General features: G+C 40.1%; 1 long non-coding RNA gene across 1 annotated transcript in view; it reads right to left on the reverse strand.

Annotated features, from left to right (window-relative positions):
- LOC124555560 overlaps positions 1-22028 on the reverse strand; it is a 229892-nt gene that overhangs the window by 97212 nt on the left and 110652 nt on the right. Inside the window, exon 2 of the long non-coding RNA XR_006968561.1 lies at positions 17755-17847. This is a non-coding gene — a long non-coding RNA (uncharacterized LOC124555560). The remainder of the gene's footprint in view (positions 1-17754; positions 17848-22028) is intronic.

A 22028-nucleotide genomic window follows, 5' to 3' on the forward strand; every position in this document is an offset into this window, starting at 1 on the left:
CTTCATCCAGTCCCAAACATGCTCAATGGGGGACAGATCCGGAGATCTTGCTGGCCAGGGTAGTTGACTTACACCCTCTAGAGCACGTTGGGTGGCACGGGATACATGCGGACGTGCATTGTCCTGTTGGAACAGCAAGTTCCCTTGCCGGTCTAGGAATGGTAGAACGATGGGTTCGATGACGGTTTGGATGTACCGTGCACTATTCAGTGTCCCCTCGACGATCACCAGTGGTGTACGGCCAGTGTAGGAGATCGCTCCCCACACCATGATGTCGGGTGTTGGCCCTGTGTGCCTCGGTCGTATGCAGTCCTGATTGTGGCGCTCACCTGCACGGCGCCAAACACGCATACGACCATCATTGGCACCAAGGCAGAAGCGACTCTCATCGCTGAAGACGACACGTCTCCATTCGTCCCTCCATTCACGCCTGTCGCGACACCACTGGAGGCGGGCTGCACGATGTTGGGGCGTGAGCGGAAGACGGCCTAACGGTGTGCGGGACCGTAGCCCAGCTTCATGGAGACGGTTGCGAATGGTCCTCGCCGATATCCCAGGAGCAACAGTGTCCCTAATTTGCTGGGAAGTGGCGGTGCGGTCCCCTACGGCACTGCGTAGGATCCTACGGTCTTGGCGTGCATCCGTGCATCGCTGCGGTCCGGTCCCAGGTCGACGGGCACGTGCACCTTCCGCCGACCACTGGCGACAACATCGATGTACTGTGGAGACCTCACGCTCCACGTGTTGAGCAATTCGGCGGTACGTCCACCCGGCCTCCCGCATGCCCACTATATGCCCTCGCTCAAAGTCCGTCAACTGCACATACGGTTCACATCCACGCTGTCGCGGCATGCTACCAGTGTTAAAGACTGCGATGGAGCTCCGTATGCCACGGCAAACTGGCTGACACTGACGGCGGCGGTGCACAAATGCTGCGCAGCTAGCGCCATTCGACGGCCAACACCGCGGTTCCTGGTGTGTCCGCTGTGCCGTGCATGTGATCATTGCTTGTACAGCCCTCTCGCAGTGTCCAGAGCAAGTATGGTGGGTCTGATACACCGGTGTCAATGTGTTCTTTTTTCCATTTCCAGGAGTGTATATAAAAGGTCTGCCGTACATTAAAAATCATTATTTAAGAAACAACAAAGTTTTCTGTTTCTATACATCTCACTTTTATCGAATAACTTTCAGTTGTCGTCGAAATTGTTTCTATTGAACATAGTTATTCCCCTATACAATATAAAACACGTAGCAGTTTTGCGCCCTAAAACCATAACAATATAAAACAAGTTTTCACTCGCTGTTTGTTAGGGGTAATCTCAGGGTCAACAAGGACAGATTTCGAAAAGCTTTCCAACACAAACTTTCGAAGAAGATATTAGAATATTTAATCACTGACATAACTGAAATATCATGTGGAATGAACGAATAATACTCTTTCAAAAATGAAGACTGCAATCACACTAGCATAAATACAAAACAAATTTTACACATTTTTACGGTTAGGAGTCTAACTTTAAACAGAGTCCACAACAAAATCGACGTGTTGTTGAAGACCAAAGACGAACTTTGTTCAAAGTCCACACCGAAACTGCATAAGGAATAAAAATCTGTTGATCAGTCCGTTACCAGCCAAGCAAATCTAGTCTCAAGTTACCTTACATAGACAGGTTGTACGATATATTTTTGAGTGCAGTAATAAGCAATATTGATACAGTTAATCCAAAGCATCGTCTTCAGCCTTGTTTTCTGATTCAGACGAATCGGAATCGTTATGAAAGGCTCCATTGCCGAGTCTCTGTCGACTGCCATTTTTAGAATCTTCTTCATGCAATGTTTCTGAATATCTCACACAGTTTTCCCACGCAGAGATGGTTACATTGTTCACTGCTGCATGGGTGAATTTTTCGACGTCAGCAATCCGGAAGCTGCTATTTCTTACTGCGATATAGGCTTTAACTTGCTCAATGGGATTGTAGTGGCAGTGGTATGGTGGTAACCCGATTACTCGGTGACCATACTGTCTCGCAAGTTCATCTCTCTCGTAAGTGCAGTATTTAGATTTGTTTGCATTTATGAACATGAGCAGCTCAGCCCTAGTTTGTGACGCAATGTTAGAAATTCCATTACATGGCAATCATGAAATAATTTCATTCTTTCTGGTATTTGAAGTAGGACCCTTACTCACTTGCACGGGGTGCACACTTGCATTGTCCATGACAATAACAGAATTCTCCGCCAAGTTCGAAAGTAGCTGTTTTACAAACCACTGCTTGAAGACAGCGTTAGTCATTTCAGAGTAGTGGTCATCTTAATGCTTCGACTTCGATGCTTTAAATATTAATTTATTTTCTAGTATGTAACCTGTCTCTGCAGAACAAGCGTGAAGCTCAATAAGGCGGCTCCCTTTGCCCATAGGAGCTTTCAGGCCTCCAAAATCATCACTTATCCTCCAGCACATTGGTTGTGAATAATTATGATTAACATAAGTTGAATCGAGGTAATAAATACGCGATTTTCCAGCTTGTTTTATCTCATGCATTGATCTCATGAACACAGGTCTTTCTGTTACAGTGTTATTTCTCTCCAAGAGCAGTTTTCTTCCATCACTGGTCCTTCTGTATTTAAATCCTATTTCCCTTAATATTCTGAGTACGGTAGATTTGCTGCTGTTGAAATTACCAGCTTCTTTCATGTATGAACATAGTTTGTCTGCCGTTCAAATATTTTGCTCCGTAATACTTTCTCGCTGAAATGGTCGAGCTCACTTACGAATTTCGTTCGATTTCTGTGCTTGTCAGCCTTCTGAAAGATAGATGATCCGTTCTATTCAGCAGATGTGTTGGCTTCACTTGCGATGTGCTGAACAGTTCTCAACCTGATACCTCACGCCTCAGTTGATCGTTCTTGGCACTTGGCAACACCAGAAGACGATCTGTGATCAGACGTGGATGCCGCTTGACTCACATCCAAAAAATGGATACATGTGAAACGCTATTTCTCTCGCCTGCTTATGTAACACTGGCTGATATTTATTTTTGCCACGTATATTGATCAGATTGCTTCGAAATATCTTTCGAAAGAACACCACGCAGAATGCTAAAACCAGTCGTAAACTCACACCGCACTGTACGAAATGAACGGGAGCGCACGCTGCAGCAGGCGGATTGCTTATTGGTTAGCACGTCACGGGACGTATCCGTGCTTCTAAGCATCCAGACCCCCACGCCAAGTTACGTGGCGTGCACTCTAGTACTCTACTAACTGCGCCATACAAACCTCACGTCTTTGTGGACTATTACGGTGCCTTTTACCACATAAGCACCCTTATAATTGACTGTGGAATAAGGCTCAAACCCTGCAACATTGGTTTGAGGAGCACTCACTTTGATGTCTTAGAGATCACATTCGTTTGATCTGAGTGCATTTGAGTTGCTATTGTATGAAACGTGTAAACATGTACATCTACATCTACATCTAAATCCATACTCCGCAAGGCACCTGACGGTGTGTGGCGGAGGGTACCTTGAATACCTCTATCGGTTCTCCCTTCTATTCCAGTCTCGTATTGTTCGTGGAAAGAAAGATTGTCGGTATGCCTCTGTGTGGGCTCTAATCTCTCTGATTTTATCCCCATGGTCTCTTCGTGAGATATACGTAGGAGGGAGCAATATACTGCTTGACTCCTCAGTGAAGGTATGTTCTCGAAACTTCAACAAAAACCAGGACCGAGCTACTGAGCGTCTCTCTTGTAGATACTTCCACTGTAGTTTATCTATCATCTCCGTAACGCTTTCGCGAATACCAAATGATCCTGTAACGAAGCGCGCTGCTCTCCGTCGGATCTTCTCTGTCTCTTCTATCAACCCTGTCTGGTACGAATCCCACACCGGTGAGCAGTATTCAAGCAGTGGGCGATTAAGTGTAATGTAATCTGCTTTCTTTGGTCTCGGACTGCATTTCCTTAGGATTCTTCCAATGAATCGCAGTCTGGCATCTGCTTTACCGACGATTAATTTTATGTGGTCATTCCATTTTAAATCACTCCTAATGCCTACTGCCAGATAATTTATGGAATTAACTGCTTCCAGTTGCTGACCTGCTATATTGCAGCTAAATGATAGGATCTTTCTTTCCATGTATTCTGAGCACATTACACTTGTATACATTGAGATTCAGTTGCCATTCCCTGCACCATGCGTCAATTCGTTGCAGATCCTCCTGCATTTCAGTACAATTTTCCATTGTTACAACCTCTCGATATACTACAGCATCATCCGCAAAAAGCCTCAGTGAAGTTCCGATGTTATCCACAAGGTCATTTATATATATTGTGAATAGCAACGGTCCTACGACACTCCCCTGCGGCACACCTGAAATCAGTCTTACTTCGGAAGACTTCTCTTCATTGAGAATGACATGCTGCGTTCTGTTATCTAGAAACTCTTCAATCCAATCACACAATTGATCTGATAGTCCATATGCTCTTACTTTGTTCGTTAAACGACTGTGGGGAACTGTATAAAACGCCTTGCGGAAGTCAAGAAACACGGCATGTACCTGCGAACCCATGTCTATGGCCGTCTGAGTCTCGTGGACGAATAGCGCGAGCTGGGTTTCACACGACTGTCTTTTTCGAAACCCATGCTGTAATGTCAGAGACCTCTGGAAACCTGGAACAACGCATGTTCAGTCCGTTGATAATTCTATGCAACAGTCAAGACAATGAGTTAGATTTTTCCGTACAAATGGAAGTATTTTCATTGACTTTGAATGTAATTCTTACTGGTAATAATTCTTATGATGATAGCTCACAATGGTATCTAGAAATAACTGTGCATTTTCTAACATGAAACAAACTTGGCATAGGTGATAAATTATTGTAGTCATAACATCCAGAACCTTTATACCGTTGAACGCAAACACTCTTATACAGAGTTGCATTGTGTGTTCCCTGTCACATAGCTCTATCTATGTTGTGAGGAACACATCGAATGGCTATACAGCGCTTAAAGGTGTGGGCTATTGTTTATTTAGAATATACTGCCATTACTCAGTAAAGGATAAGGTGTATGTGTGCTTCTTGCACTTCCATATTTCCTCGCCAGTAGTTTTGATTGTAGCTCCATCACAAATAACATACTAGCGGTGAGAACTACTATCCTGCACTTCATGTTTGGCAGCCGAAACAGAAGTATGCGTGCGCCGTTCCTGTGTGGTTCTCTCCAGTACGACAAGATGGTTGACCGTTGTGGCGACCTTGGCACCCATCGAGTGGTTCCAACACTTAGACTGCGTGGATTCAGCGAATGAGACTCGGTGCTTGCTACGTAGACCTCCACTGGTGGCAGTGAAATGGGTGAGCCGACTACACTTGGCATGATGAAAGATGTGGAGCTGTGACACCGTGGTATTTGTTTAAATAAAGACGCAATGGTACCTATCCTATTCCAGCAGCGCTGGCACTTGTTTCAAAATAAAAAATTAACATAGTACGAGCTGACTTAAGCTTGCGGCAAGAAAGCTCTTGGGTTTCTAACTTAGGGTAACAACTGTTTAAACTGTGGAATTAGAGTGATGGGAGAGATTGTTTAAATGTGCTGGCTGCACTGTTTTAAACTGTAGTGCCAAGGAAAAACTGGTGATTTTGTTTTTAATTTCCGGCTAATTTACACTTAGTATAGGATTCTAAACATACAATTTAAATGATCTGGCAACCATGCAGGCTGCACCAGTGAGCTGAGAAATCGGACAACTGCAAGTTGCACCAGCATCCCAAGGTCAGCCATCTTGGATGATGTTATATGGCTTGGTAAAACTGAGGAAATCTGGCAACGAGTGAGCTGAGAAACCTTGGATTGTGATATCATAGGGGTGGGACAATCTTACAGCCATGCAGGAGACATCGTCATCCCACAGTCCACCACCCTGGATTGAGACATCATAGGGTTGGGTAAAACCCACAAAATTGACAACCATGCGAGCTGCAGAAGAATCCTAGGCCGTCATCTTAGATTTACAAGCAATAGAACAGTTGCCTATTTCTGAATTTCCCACTGTTTTACACCTATGATTAGTATCCTACTTCCAAAATAACATTGGAGGAGTGAGGGGAAAACCCTCTAGCACAACTGGGCTATTTTGGATTTCCCACTAATGTTTAAATTCCCACCGTTTTATGCAAAATGTACATTAGAGCGGTAGGAGGAGGGTGAGAGGGGGAAATCTGGCAACAGTGCATAATGTCATAGAGGGAGGGGAGGTGAAATCTAGCAAGAATGAAGACCTAGTCATCCACACTACTCCCCTGTTAGTCCAGCATATATATATATATATTGAAAGGTGGCTACACTGAGTCACAGCGCGAGAGATCGCGCCAAAGAGCTTGATTCCGCCGCCTCCACTGGCAGTGCTTGTTCAGAAGTTGTGGTAGTTAGTGCTTTGCTGAGAGGATGTTGATAGCTGTATTATTTGAGGCCATGTCGTGTGCAGTTGTTTTCATAGGCTAGACAGCAGATGTTGTTCGAATGGAGATATTGTAATGATCAGAGTGTATTTTTAGTCAATATATATGAAGGTAAAAAAACATTTTTTTTTTAAATTTCCTAACTAACAATGCCTCTTAGTCACAGGTTCAGTCAACAAAGCATATGGCTTGTGTTCATGTATTAGACTGTAATTCGGGTTTCTATGTGCAATTATAGTATTTCAGTTTTATTTAATTAATTCAGTGTAAATGGTATTTAAAATATCTTGTCTTATTGAGGAAGAACCGTGCCAGATGTGTACGTTGAATCACACTTCCACACACAGAACTGTTACACTTGTGCTTTGTTGTTCGTAGTTTTTGTTTCGTAGCTTTTATAGTTGCTGGGGACTTAATTAATTAATTGTGGTAACGGAAATTTCCTTTGATTCTTTGTTGGTATTCTATGCAGTCAGATTGCGTACTAATACTAGTCAGGGCCAACCGGTTACGAGACTTCGTAGCCGGACAAACAGCGACTAAAAATAAAAAATTATTTGCATTATAAATAATTAAGCCCCCATGCACGTGGCGACCGCTGCTTTGGATCGTCCCTTGGAATTCTTTTGATAGTAAAAATAGCAGACAGTAGGATTGTTGTAGTAATTTGTAGTTTAGTAATTGCAGTCTATATTGCATGTGTAGATTTGGTAATTGAATATTTGCAGTTGTCTTGTCATTCTTCTAATGGTATTTTTGCAGAATTTAATTTTTGATGTCTTGTATATGCGTTTGACAATTTTGTGCGATTATGAAGATTTCAATTGTTCGTTAATCGTGTTTGAGGGAAGCATTTCGTGTGAATGGTATTGTTGGTGATAAAGTGTCATATTGTGTGTAATTTTCGTATAGTGACGAGTTTTGTATGTTTTGTAAATGATTACGCGATCGATGAAAAAGGCAAAAATGATGGATAGTGAGAATGACGAAATTGTTAACATGGCGAACTCGCCAACACAGGAGAACAGTAGGATGAATAATGAAGTAGAAAACAATTTAATAAGTCGGGAAAATAGTCCGGAACCAGTTCAAAATTTTTCTCAATCAAAAAATTCACAGAATACGAGATTAATGCTAGAAGATTCTGAAATAGTATCGAACACAGATAGCTTTACTGCTATGACGAAGGAAGTTAGTTTTACGGGAAATGTTAGGGGCGAAAAGAATTTCGAACAAGTTAATATGGAGCAGTTGATGAGTGCAATATTAAATTTGAGATCACGGTTAGACTCAGAAATAGGAACAATTAAAGCAGATATGGGAACATTGGCAACACGGTTAGAAATTGATATGGGAACAATGGAAACACGGTTAGACTCACTGGGATCACAGTTAGGATCTGAATTAAAAACAATGGAAACACGGTTAGACTCACGAATAGGGACATGTTTCAAAAATATGAAAGATGAATTAAAGAAAGAAATTAGAGAAGAAGTACAACCGATTTTGAATGCTCACAATAATAGATTAATTTCAATAGAAATTAGACAAAAGGAACATGATAGAGTACAGGAAGAAAGAGATCGCGTGGTAGTACAAAAATTTTCAGAGTTAAATTTACAACGTGCACACGATAAGGAAGAAATATTTGAGAGAATCGAGGAATCCGTACCAAATGACAGAATAAATAACCTAACACAACAATATGAACAGTTAACTACTAAATGTGTCAATACTGGAACCCGAGTCGCGACCCTTAAGGAAGACGTAAATAAACAGAAAGAAAAAATAGGTGACTTATCGGAAAGAGTTGAGGAGATTTCAGATAAATTGACAAATCTTAGTTTACATGGGGACAGAGATTCAGATGATACAGCTCCATTGCCATTTGCAGAAACAGAAGAGTACCAGTGCATAAACAAACATGTTGAAAATCAGGGAAAATTTAATGAACGCGTTTAAAGGAAATTTGAGGCATTACGAAAGCAAGTCAAACAAATTGAAGGCGAAATCATAGGAAAAGACAGCGGAAGAAATTTAGAATCACAGATAGCAGAGGGCTTTGAAGAAAATAATTTATTTCGTTTACGAGATGCAAGAAGAGAGCGCCAGGCGCGCAAACTTGACAATAATCGACATTCGGACTGGGACAGACGCAGTAGGTCTTTGTCGCCACGAGGCGAAAACTTTGACTATAAACACTTTTTAACCGCTCGGAAATTTAAGATCTTTCGCAATTCTAAGAATGACATACATCCATGTTCATGGTTAGATCAATTTACGTACGCACTTCCGCCAAATTTGCCACTAAGTCACAAACTGGAATTTATGTGCGGCTATTTAAGTCCTCAGGGGATTCGCTACACTAAGTGAATATGTGCCGTAGCGTGCACAGGGCCCCGAGCTGTAGTGGTGCTATTTCCCTTTTAGTTTTCTGCACCGCTGCCTACTCTTTTACTATTCTTTGTATCTATCATACAACTCTTCGACTATCAATCTATCTAGAAAAGGACTCGTTAAAGAATAACCGGATATGACTATTTTACCCAAAAATGATTTCGGAAATTACCGTTTGGACTTACTGTATCTTCAGCAGCATTCATTCGTAGTTTAAACGAAATTTTACCTGTTTATCTTCGTGACAATATTACTTCATATATTGACGATATTTTTATTGCTAAACGTTCTTGGAGTGAGCATAACAAAACTTTGGATTCATTATTACGTATTTTTGCAAGAGTTGGCATTACAGTGAACTTGGAAAAATCTGAATTTGGTCGTTCTCTGGTGAAATTCCTTGGTCATATTATTTCTACAGAAGGTATTTTTCCTGATCCACAGAAACTAGACGCTGTTCGTAATTATGCTGTTCCTAGTACAAAACGTGATGCTCGTAGTTTCCTTGGTGTCTCTAATTTTCTTAGATGCTTTGTTAGATTGGACAATTTGGCAACACCTCGTTTTTGCGAAATATCTGGAAAGTTCTTTTTAAACGAAAATCGGTTGACAACTCTTTTTGGTTAGTTTGCATTCCTGATGAGTGGGTTAATAAATTGATTTGGTATACACATTTCAGTTACGCACACTTTGGTCCCAGAAAATGCTTTCATAAATTACGAGAAAATTGCTACTTCAGTAATATGGAAAAACGTATTCGATCTGTTCTTGCCAAATGCAAATTATGTCAAAAGGCTAAGCCGCCAACTATTTCTCACAGAGCACCGTTGTTTCCTATCATTCCAGCGAAATTAAAGGAGATGGCTGCAGTCGATTTGTTCGGTCCAGTGGTTCGTTCTACTAATGGTTTTGCGTACATTTTGGTAGCAGTGGAATTGACATCAAAATATGTGTGTTTTACACCTTTACGCAAAGCAACAGCTCGTTCAGTATCTAATTCTTTCATCAAACATTTTCTTAAAGAAGTGGGCCATGTTGATAAGGTTATATCAGATAATGGATCACAGTTTCGCTCTTAAATTTGGCTTCGTACTCTACGGCGTCGTAAGATTAAACCAATTTTCATTTCACTTTTTCACCCTCAATCTAATGCTTCAGAGAGATGGATGAAGGAAATTAATAAATTGTGTCGACTTTATTGTCATCAGAATCACAGAACATGGGATCAGTATCTTCATATTTTTCAAAACATTCTGAATGAACTCCCTAATGATTCAACTTCTTTACCGCCTATATTGATATTAAAAAATAAAGCACCGACAAATCGCATTTCTGAAATCGTTCCTTTTCCGCCTTCACGGAAACGGCGGCATTCTGAAATTGTCAGCCTGGCTCGCAAAATTATTCATGATAACACTGTCGAAGTAGAAACTCTTAAATCTCGGCGCTCTAAGGGAATACGTCATATATCGAACGTTTAAATTTTGTGGAATGACATACTTTTGAGAAACTAACAGTTATACGTAAACACACGGAGAGTACAAGGATACCGCGCCGTGTTCCGGCGGCGGCACATACTCAAAGCAACAGTCAAGTCTGCGCGCCGCACAAGGCAGTCGTTGACCGCAAACAATTACTTCCTACGTCACGCGCACCTACAGCTGATCGAGCGTTCAGTGCGAATGCACTGACAGCCGTAAACAAATACACAGTCTAATTTCTCTGATTAAATTCAGTATAAAGCTATAGTGACTTGATAAATTATGTTATTAACGTTCAGTATTTTTCAGGATACGGTTGTATAAAATATTTAAGAACTTCAGATAAATTCTGTGTGTGTCCGACGTTAAGAGGACGTTAAGAGGACTTGCTATCGAGAAAATTTCAGGAAGAATGTAATTTCGAAGAAGAAAGTAATAAACTAAAAAGGTAACTATTAATTGAGTTTATTTTTCAGGTAACATATTTCCACTTGGTACGTACTTTAGACCTAATTTGCTGCTCGCGATTACGTGATTCATACTTTGTGTTAACTGATATTGACAATGATTGATTAATGAACAGGGTTGTTACTTGTGTATATTATGCATCGCTTGGCTGCACTGCTTTTTCACTGATGTCATATTTTTCTATTATGTGCCTACTGTGCTTATTTATTTAATTTATAGTTGTCACCTGATTAATTGTGCTGATGTGGTTATGTATGTAGGTTACACTTTGTGATTTATCTGCTTGCACCTTCATGTTTACTTATTAAGATTACATATGAACATTTATTTGATTATGCTGATATGATGCTAATGACCTGCTGCTTGCGTATGGATTGCATATTTATACATTTCTGTTTGTTGTCATAACTACTCTTTAATTTGGTATATAGAAATGCTGATATGCGGTGTACGAACATGGAGTTTAGGTCACACTATGGTATTAATTATAGATTGTTTGCTTGGCAGAGCCTCGTTATAGGGATTGTGCTGCATCCACTTGTTGACATTCTGTTCTCTACTGGTATATTTACTCGCTATTGCATGTTTTGCTTACGCTCAGTGCTTTATATGTTAAGATAAGACAATGAACTGCTATAATTCTACGAACGACATTAGTACAAGAAACTTCATAGAAGTCACATGAGCTGGAGGTTTTATGGAAGCTGTATAAATTTATGCTAATAGGAAGGAAGCTAACGACATGAAATGCCAACACTAAGTTTAGACCATTGACAGTTATTACACTGCATTCTTCGTGAGCAATTGAAATAGCAAGTGACACTTGACACAAGAAATACTCCACATGTTTGCTTCTGTTTTGCCATGATTCTTAAAGTGGTGTACACACTGTGAATTATTACTATCATTCACACTCCATACTCGTACTTACTTACTGAAAGTTATTCAAACTAAAGGCTGTTAGAGGTCATGTAGGCATTTCTTTTATTTAATGATGGACAAGGTAACCAAAATGTATTTTATGATTCATAATGAGTAGAAGATTTGGGTCAGATGGATTACACAGAGGTTGTGTGTGGACATTGTGTCTTCGGATTGTATGGGATGATGAATTGAAGTTTGCACTAGGATTTTATCTGAACTTGTTCGAGGAGACTGACTAGAGGAAAGAGTTGTTATGGATGTGAAATGATATTGGTGATAAGGTTTATATGTGTTGCCGTATTGAAGAGGTATTATTGAGGTATTGAGATTGTGTGAAGTTGATGATTATTGGAGTTTTGGTGGACAAGAGGTAAGGTAAATGATATTGATGATAAGGTTTATATGTATCGACGTAAGAGGTATTATTGAAGTATTAAGATTATGTGATGCTGATGATTATTGGAGTTTTGGTGGATAAGAGGTAAAGTAAGTGAGGAGCATATTTTTTTGTTGGTTTATATGGAACAAGGAGGATGAAGATGGCAGACTAGAACACTCAAGTGGAAGGAAGATTGTCTACACACACACTTTGTTAAATCACTAAGCAGTATATACTTTTTTTTTGGAGAGAGGAAGTATTTGCATATCTTGGCACACTGACAGTTGTTCAGCAACCGTACATTTGATTTGGCTTGGCAAACATTGGTCTTGACATGATGACTATGACGTTGACTAACTATTATTGACTGTTATACACTGTTGCCACTACTACTTGATACACATGTTGAACATCAAATTTTGACAGAATTGCATTTACACAGTTAACACTATTCAATTACACAGTAGTACTTAATGTGGATGAAAGATGAGTGAGTGTGTTTTGTGTGTTTTCTTTTCCTAATCCCAAATAATTGGTACCGACCTATCTCCTAAATATTATTTTACTTGTTTGTTGTGGCTTGCACTGACACCCATAAATATTATAGGTTTACTGATATTTGTTATAGTTAATATGACAATTATCTGATATCACTTGTGTGTTTATTATAATTTGTATGTTTAGTGTAAGAGCATTGATAATAATTTTGTAAAAGCAATTGTGTGTGCTTTCAAACTGTTGTTCCTGCTTGCACCTGTTTAACATTGGTGGGTGCCACTTGAAAATGTTTAATTTTTTGCTAATGAACTCTGATGAACTGTCTGATTAGTGATAGTGAATATTATGGACTGTTACCTGCACTTGTTCAACATGATGGGTGCCACTTGGAAATGTTTAATTTCTGCTAATGAACTCTGATGAACTGTCTGATTAGTGATAGTGAATATTATGGACTGTTACCTGCACTTGTTCAATATGATGGGTGCCACTTGGAAATGTTTAATTTCTGCTGATGAACTCTGATGAGCTGTCTAATTAGTGATAGAGAATATTATGGACTGTTACCTGCACTTGTTCAACATTGCTGGGTGCCACAGATGGAACTGCTTCTACTGACATAATGTCACTTGTTGGTGTCTGCACCTGTTCAACATTGCTGGGTGCCACTAATGGAACTGCTTCTACTGACATAATGTCACTTGTTGGTGTCTGAACCTGTTCAACATTGCTGGGTGCCACTAATGGAACTGCTTCTACTGAAATGATGTCACTTGTTGGTGTCTGCACCTGTACAACATTACTGGGTGCTACTGATGGAAGTGCTTCTACTGAAATCATGTCACTTGTTGGTGTCTGCCCCTGTTAACATTGCTGGGTGCCACAGATGGAACTGCTTCTACTGAAATGATGTCACTTGTTGGTGTCTGCACCTGTTCAACATTACTGGGTGCCACTGATGGAACTGCTTCTACTGAAATGATGTCACTTGTTGGTGTCTGCACCTATCAACATTACTGGGTGCCACTGATGGAACTGCTTCTACTGACATAATGTCACTTGTTGGTGTCTGCACCTGTTCAACATTGCTGGGTGCCACTGATGGAACTGCTTCTACTGACATAATGTCACTTGTTGCTGTCTGCACCTGTTCAACATTGCTGGGTGCCACTGATGGAACTTCTACTACTGAGATGATGTCACTTGTTGGTGTCTGCGCCTGCTCGCCATTTCTGGGTGCCACTGTTGGAGCTGTTTAAATACTGCTGATGAAATGTTATGGGACTGCTATTTGCACCTGTTGACCATTTCTGGGTGCTACGGCTGGAACTGTCAACTACTCTGAGGAATGCTACTTATTTATTGAACTATTGAGAGGATTTTATGTGGATATTTGTATAAACAGATTTTTTGTGTATTTACTGTTTATGAAATGTTGTAAGACTCTTACCAACACCTATTCGTCATTGCTTGCGCTATTGATTGAATTGTTTAACCACATGATACTTGTGTAAACTATTATGTAAAATCACATGTATGCAAGCATTTGTATTCCTTACTGTATTTTATATATTAGGTTATTGAAGGGTCAGTGCAAAGCCAAAATTTATCTAGTTATGTAATATTTACTTATTAATATTATCTTTTATTTTTGTCCGTATTTTTTTACGAATTTGGAGGTATTTTCGCCACCAACTCTGGCAAAAATACCATCAAATTCTAGCCCGTGGAGGAGGGGCATATGGAAGGTGGCTACACTGAGTCACAGCGCCAGAGATCGCGCCAAAGAGTTTGATTCCGCCGCCTCCACTGGCAGTGCTTGTTCAGAAGTTGTGGTAGTTAGTGCTTTGCTGAGAGGATGTTGATAGCTGTATTATTTGAGGCCATGTCGTGTGCAGTTGTTTTCATGGGCTAGACAGCAGATGTTGTTCGAATGGAGATGTTGTAATGATAAGAGTGTATTTTTAGTCAATATATATGAAGGTAAAAAAACATTTTTTTATTTTTTTTTTAATTTCCTAACTAACAATGCCTCTTGGTCACAGGTTCAGTCAACAAAGCATCTGGCTTGTGTTCATGTATTAGACTGTAATTCGGGTTTCTATGTGCAATTATAGTATTTCAGTTTTATTTAATTAATTCAGTGTAAATGGTATTTAAAATACCTTATCTTATTGAGGAAGAACCGTGCCAGATGTGTACGTTGAATCACACTTCCACACACAGAACAGTTACACTTGTGCCTTGTTGTTCGTAGTTTTTGTTTCGTAGCTTTTATAGTTGCTGGGGACTTAATTAATTAATTGTGGTAACGGAAATTTCCTTTGATTCCTTGTTGTTATTCTATGCAGTCAGATTGCGTACTAATACTAGTCAGGGCCAACCGGTTACGAGACTTCGTAGCCCGACAAACAGTGACTAAAAATAAAAAATTATTTTCATTATAAATAATTAAGTCCCCATGCAATAATATATATATATATATATATATATATATATATATATATATATATGATAGAATAGAAATGTATTTTCGTTGGCAAGCGTCGATGCTGTATTGAGTTAGACACCTTTCGAACGTCTTGAAACACCGAATCAACCTGGTTTTCTCTACCCATAGTGTTGACGATATCACATGTGAAGAGCATAAGTTTGATTTTGCATGATCGATGTTTTCGGAACCCATGATGTTTTCCACAGAGAAGCTTATTTTGTTCCAGGTAGTCATAACGTTTCAATTCAGATTACGTTCTAGTATTCTGCTACAAATGGATGTGAGAGACAGTTTTGCGGACCAGTTCTACTTCCTGTTTTGTAGAAGAGTTCGACCTGGGCTTACAGAGGACATATCTTTGCTCAAGGGATATGTCACACATTATCGCCAAGAGCAGGGCTAATTCATCTGCAAATACCGTTTACAGCTTCACTGGAACTCCATCAGACTCTGGGGCCTCACTGACGTCAGTACTTAAAACTGTTTTTCAGTGCTATTTGTATTGATTACTATTCCACTCATAGTAGCAGACATACAGCTGCTGAACAATGGCATTTTCCACTTCATCTTACAAGGGGAGGCCGCCAATTGTGAAATTCAGATCCGATTCATACTGCGCATAATAAAAACTCATGGCCAGAGATGTAATGTGGCAAAGCACCAAGATGCACTTCTCAGCCGTTGTCGAGAAAATCGACAGTTAAAAGAAACCGTTGCTGTGAAATACTCTCTACGATTAAAAATTTTCTACAGCGTCGTGGAGTAGCGGTAAGCGCTCGGGTTCATAATCCGAAAGTTGCCGGATCGAATCTCGCGCCATGCAATTTTTTTATTATTATTTTTTTGTAATTCAAATATAAATTATTAATGAATTGCTTATGCATGTTGGTGAAGGCGGGTCGCTCTCCAATTGTACCGCCTCCATTTTTCCGTTTGTTTAACAGGTTGTACCAAAGCTCTCACGTCTGCACTGATTTTCGACGATGTTATAAGTTGCGCTAGGGGCCGCATCTACCTTCTTTCGAAGTTAGCAGGCAACTACGCTGTTATAAGGCGGCTCGTTTCGGCCCCTTCAGCATCTGTCATTAAAGTGTAACGAGCGAGTAACCGAGTTTATATTTCATACCTGCCACAGCAAATTTGTGTTCGTGGGGGTCTCTATTCTAATTCGAACGTTTGACTTACGCTATACTTATTCGTTTCGGAATATCGTTTCTACGTCTTCCGTTAACTATACATGGTTATGAAGACAATTAATAACATTTGTGAAATACAACAATGATGTTCGAAGTCGCCAGTTTTTCCAAGACAAACGACTTTCAAACTTATTATATGCATAATTGTTGCAGCTGATTGCCGGGAATTTAATATATATATATATATATATATATATATATATATATATATATATATATATATGTGTGTGTGTGTGTGTGTGTGTGTGTGTGTATACACACATTTGAATTACAAAAAACAAATACTAAAAAAAAAAATTGCATGGCGCGGGATTCGATCCGGCGACCTTCGGATTACGAACCCGAGTGCTTACAAAAATTACAAAAAACAAATACTAAAAAAAAAAATTGCATGGCACGAGATTCGATCCCGCGACCTTCGGATTACGAACCCGAGCGCTTAGAGAGTATTTCACCGCAACGGTTTCTTTTAACTGTCGATTTTCTCGACAACGGCTGAGAAGTGCATCTTGATGCTTTGCCACATTACACCTGTGGCCATGAACTTTTATTATGCGCAGTTTGAATCGGATCTGAATTTCACAATTGGCGGCCTCCCCTTGTTAGTGTATAATGGTTGTCTGCTCGGGTCTTACCTATGGCCGGTGAAAAAACATGCATGACAACATATTGATGCAATCTTGAATTACGACTAATAGCTACTGAGGCAGTATCAATCATTTCGGAAACTAAATTTCTCGTCTAATTACCTCTGCTACTTAGCAACCGCATTTTCCTACCAGGGGTATTGTTGTCGTGTTTGAAACTGGGTTATAAACGAATGTTAGATAGGAGCTACATGGAATAGTTGTGCGGGATTCTCAGATGGTTTTCCAATCCCACAGAGTACTACGGAGGTTGTCCTCGCGGATCTCATTGTCTGTTCCTCCCACTAAAATTTTTTGTAGAAGATATTTCTTTACTTACACAATGCGCGATTTTACACAAACTTAGTGATGTATTAGATGTATATGACGTTCTGTATGATAAGAAAAAAAATGTAAGGGATGGAAGCACTGAAGTTTGGGAGCTCGATAAACGTGTAGTACGAAATCTTCGGAGTTTGGTTTTTTTAAAGCTAGTATAAGCCTGAGACTTTTTTTAAGCTAGTATAAGCCTGAGACTTAACAAGTTTTGAGTCAAGAATGTGGAGAAATCGTGGGGACCATACGCAGTTAGATAATCACTCAGTTACTGCTGTTAAGTAGGTGGTGACACTTTTCTCTGTTGGGTAGAGGCGCGTCGGCTTTCCCTTAAGAGAGCGTAAAAGTAACTTTATCTCCAGCAGACGCCGACTAATCGTAGAGATGAGGTGAGTACCGATGAGACAACTGAGTTTGCCTTAACTATACTATTTTATACCAGTCACCGTTAGTATCACGCGTATGGTGCAATAATTCATTAATTCTTACCTGAATCCGACACAGATGATAGTTTGTTGACAATGTAGCTACGAGGCGCTGGGCGTTGTTAGCGTGCGAGACAGGTATCTGGATTAAATCGACCTGGAAAATGAAAGAAAAACATCGAAACTTGGAGAAAAAATAACCACACATTGATATAATAGAAATCCTAATACGGAGACTTTCAAAGAAAATTAAGATCTGCGAGAAGAAAATTGCAAATTAAAATTGTTAAGTCTTACTGCGCATATGGAAACCGTCAAGAGTAAGAAAGCGTCTCTCTTGTTCCCACCCAATGTGGTGGTACAACAAGCAGTGGCGGATACAGAAAAACCTCAAGGAGGGCGCACTGAAGATATCTTGAGCTATCTTTACTTTTACCACAGTAAAAAATAACCAAGTCACATGCACAGTTTAAGAAAATTTTAGTTAAACTGATTGTACGCATATATAAGACAATGCCATATTATGATATAAAAAGTTACAATTGTGGTTCCCTTCCTCAAATGATGAATTCTATGCGTCTATTCTTCTTGGCAAATTGGTTAATTACGCGTTCAATAGGACAATCAATGTCAGGGTGAGTGTTCAACACAGCTAAGCCATTAAGTCGATACTCCTTCATTGTCGACCTCAGCCATGTCTTTGTACGCCGCAATGTCGAAAAACTTCTTTCTATTGTAGCAATAGATAAAGATAGAAAAGCAAATATTTTGTACAGCGTGTGTAAAGTAGGATAGTCAGATCTAGGACAAACAGATAACGCTTGCCTAACAGAATCACGATCATTAACGGCGTTTATGCTCGTTTGCTTGTATTGAAGAATCTCTCCCATTAGTCTCTTTTTAATCACAAAGAGTGATTCTTCTTCAAAGAATGGTAGTTCAGTTAAGCAGTGATTCAATTTATGTGCCAGGTCGTTACCGTCATGTTTCAGTAGTTGTGAGGGCAAAAGTATGTTGAATTTTGAATGATAAATATTTTCTTCAGCAAAACGTTCTGTCATGTCAGTCGCAACATGGTCCAGCGTTAGAATAAAAACAGTTCTTTTCCTATACGTCATAGCTTCATCATTATGAACGCAGTTTTCCCTGTGTCTTTGTCTGGCAGTAAGACGAGGAACACTCATCTCCACGTCTAACTATTCCATAACTGCCTTCGCCTCTTCAACAATACCAGCAAACTGGCTATCAGCATTAGTTCTCATGCCGTCGTACACCTTCAGCGTCGAAACTAATTTTGCTTTTTCCATCGCGACGTCCAAGCTAGGGTCTTGTAAGATTTTGCTGACTGGATATGTTATGCTCATAATGTCACTCAGTGTAAACAGACTGATAATAAACTCGCAATTAGTGAGAGCTCGAAGGAGAATATTGGCTTTAGCAGCCGTTGTTCTATCCCTCCAACACTGTATTTCTTTAAGAACTTTGTAAACTGTTCCGAGATCAGTTGCGAATTGAATAACAGCATCATGTCGCTCAACCCATCTCGTTTGACAATGTGACTGCAGTGAGTGTTTTAGATGCCTCTTCAATGTTGCGAACCGCTTGCTAAGTTTCTCACACTTGTAAATTTGCAACTGCGAGAGACCGCGAGGTTGAGCTGATGACTTCGACACGGTGCTACTTGCGCGTTGATAACTTTCTTTATTAACTGACCAACCGTCAGAGCCTATACCCACACAGGTCTCCAGTGACAGAGAAAGGCTTTCCATTCTCCTTAGAATCGTAGTACCTAATACTTCACCAGTAACACTACGCTCTTCAACTTGACTCTCTTGAGGTTCATCGTCAATGTTTCCACTACAATCATTGTTTTTATCGATGTCAACGAAACCCATAAATCGTTCGTGTAATTTGCCGTCATCATCAACATATCTTGCAGCTAAACTCAGCTGGGTGATGTGCGCTATGACCGTAGACTCATCGAAGATTATGCTGTAATAACGAGAAGCCTTGATTTCCTCCAGTATTCTCGATAACATCACTGTTGTACAGCATGAAATAAGTTCGTTAAACGTTGTTTTACTTATGTAAGTGGCGTTCGCTTTAGTGGTCTCAAGGTGATGTTTTAGTTGCAAGTATACAGCGTCAATTCTAAATCCTAGAAGAGCTCTAAAGTTTCTCTCGTGACTCACTATACTTTCACGATCATTTTCATTTTCTAATAGACTGCCATCATCTCTATGTTCCTGCATAGGAATATTTTGCTTTCCATGAAATATGATTGTTTTTATTATAGGTACAAGACGGTCTCTGTTTTCCCTAATGCTTTCCATTCTGTGTCTTGACAATTGATTTATGTCGGCAAAAATAACTTTGCATCCGTTGGCGCTTCAACGAGGTACTTGAGCTGAGAGTGGATCTCAAGGTCACCATCTTTACCAGTAAATTTAGCAAACTTTGTTAGTGGTTCAGTCACAAGTTTCTTGGCGATAATGGATTTCTTTCCTCCAACGATTTATTATTATTCACAAAAATTGAACAGTTAATGCAAAGAAGTCCCTTTTTAACTTGTGAGAACACCAGCCATGAATACTGTTCAAAGTGATTATCGTGCACCTGTCTGCGTTCAACCCGTCCGCTCTTGTTGTGCTCGGAAGTAGGAAAGATATGACCTTTTTCAGGTTTTCTTGGAGCTGTGAGAAGCTTGTGTTTTATATCATCACTAATATTTCCTGATGCTAATGTATCCAAATAATTGCCAATATCCGTGGGATTAAAGGAATCAGTCGATGAACTTTGTCGTGGAAGTTTCAATGAAGTCCTGGGCTCTGCCTATACATCTAGTGGTGATTTTGCGGCTGAACGGTGACCGGAATCTTCAGATGTTTCTACTTCTCTTTTTCTTATTACATAACGATCCATTTTGTTATACTGTTACGACGCAGGTAAATTAGATGCAAATTTTTCTCGAATAAATACTTTATTCGTACTGAAAAATGCACTAGTACACTTAGCGCTAAAACTCACACGGTCACGCTCCACGTATTTCTAATATGACTAAGCACAACACTGACTGAAGTCCGTGGTAATAGCCAATAATCACCGTTGTTCACTTCTTATTACTTCCAAGTCATCGCGACGATTGTAACTTTCAAACTGATTACCTGGCAGCGACTCTGCTTCCCTTACATATGTGGCTCGGTTGTTTCGAGAACGCTCGCTGCTAGAATGTTCGCTTCCAGACTTTTATGGACTGTGAACAAATACTTACTGTGAAAGCGACAAGCCAATATGTACACTACGACGTATAATATAAGGGCACGTATTCAATGATGACGTCAACCGGCAATTTAGGTGTGTGGAACTTTTATTGTCGATTCTGTTCCTTTCTAATGTATTCGATAGAGGGCCTATATAGTAACAATGCGTTTTCCGAAATCTTCTCGAAAGTCACTATTACCGGAGATATACGCATCAATAGTTTACCATACGTAACTCGTATTACGAGTTAGGTACCGAGCGAGGTGGCGCAGTGGTTAGACACTGGACTCGCATTCGGGAGGACGACGGTTCAATCCCGCGTCCGGCCATCCTGATTTAGGTTTTCCGTGATTTCCCTAAATCACTTCAGGCAAATGCCGGGATGATCCCTTTGAAAGGGCACGGCCGACTTCCTTCCCCGTCCTTCCCTAATCCGATGAGACCGATGACCTCGCTGTCTGATCTCCTTCCCCGAAACAACCAACCAACCAACGAGTTAGGTATAGGAATTTTTACTGAGAAATTACTATTATTAATACTTCACAATCAACTGATCACTCTCACTCTTGACTAAGCTCCACACTTGCACTTGTTACAGTAGGACTTTTTACTTATTCAATCTTCAGTCTTACTATTTCTACTTCTGAATGTAAACTAGCTTCCTATTCGGCGAGTAGTCCGTATATATGACGCTACGTATCGAAGGTTCTCTGTACAAGAAAACAATAGAATATTCGCGACTTTTCTCGAACAAATGCCAGACAGAATAACGTATCGAGATCACTAGAATGGCCGCGACTTTTCTTGTAGGTTTGTGTTAGCTATCTATGTGCCAGACAGAAATATATAAAATAACGATGACGCGGACGCGCGTGCTACATAGGAAAGTACAACTACTCGATAGCTCCATTTAGTCGAGTCGACCGACGAAAGAAACGAACGAATAGCGTGCGGGCTGATTGGCACGGTCGACGCGAGTGGCAATGCGGGCGGCCCCAAAAGGGATATGTATCCACCACTGACAACGAGTAAAACACTACACTCGCATTCTGGAGTAGTGTTGTTCACAACTCCCTC

Source organism: Schistocerca americana, chromosome X (genome assembly GCF_021461395.2).
Source record: "Schistocerca americana isolate TAMUIC-IGC-003095 chromosome X, iqSchAmer2.1, whole genome shotgun sequence".
Classification (NCBI taxonomy): domain Eukaryota; kingdom Metazoa; phylum Arthropoda; class Insecta; order Orthoptera; family Acrididae; genus Schistocerca; species Schistocerca americana.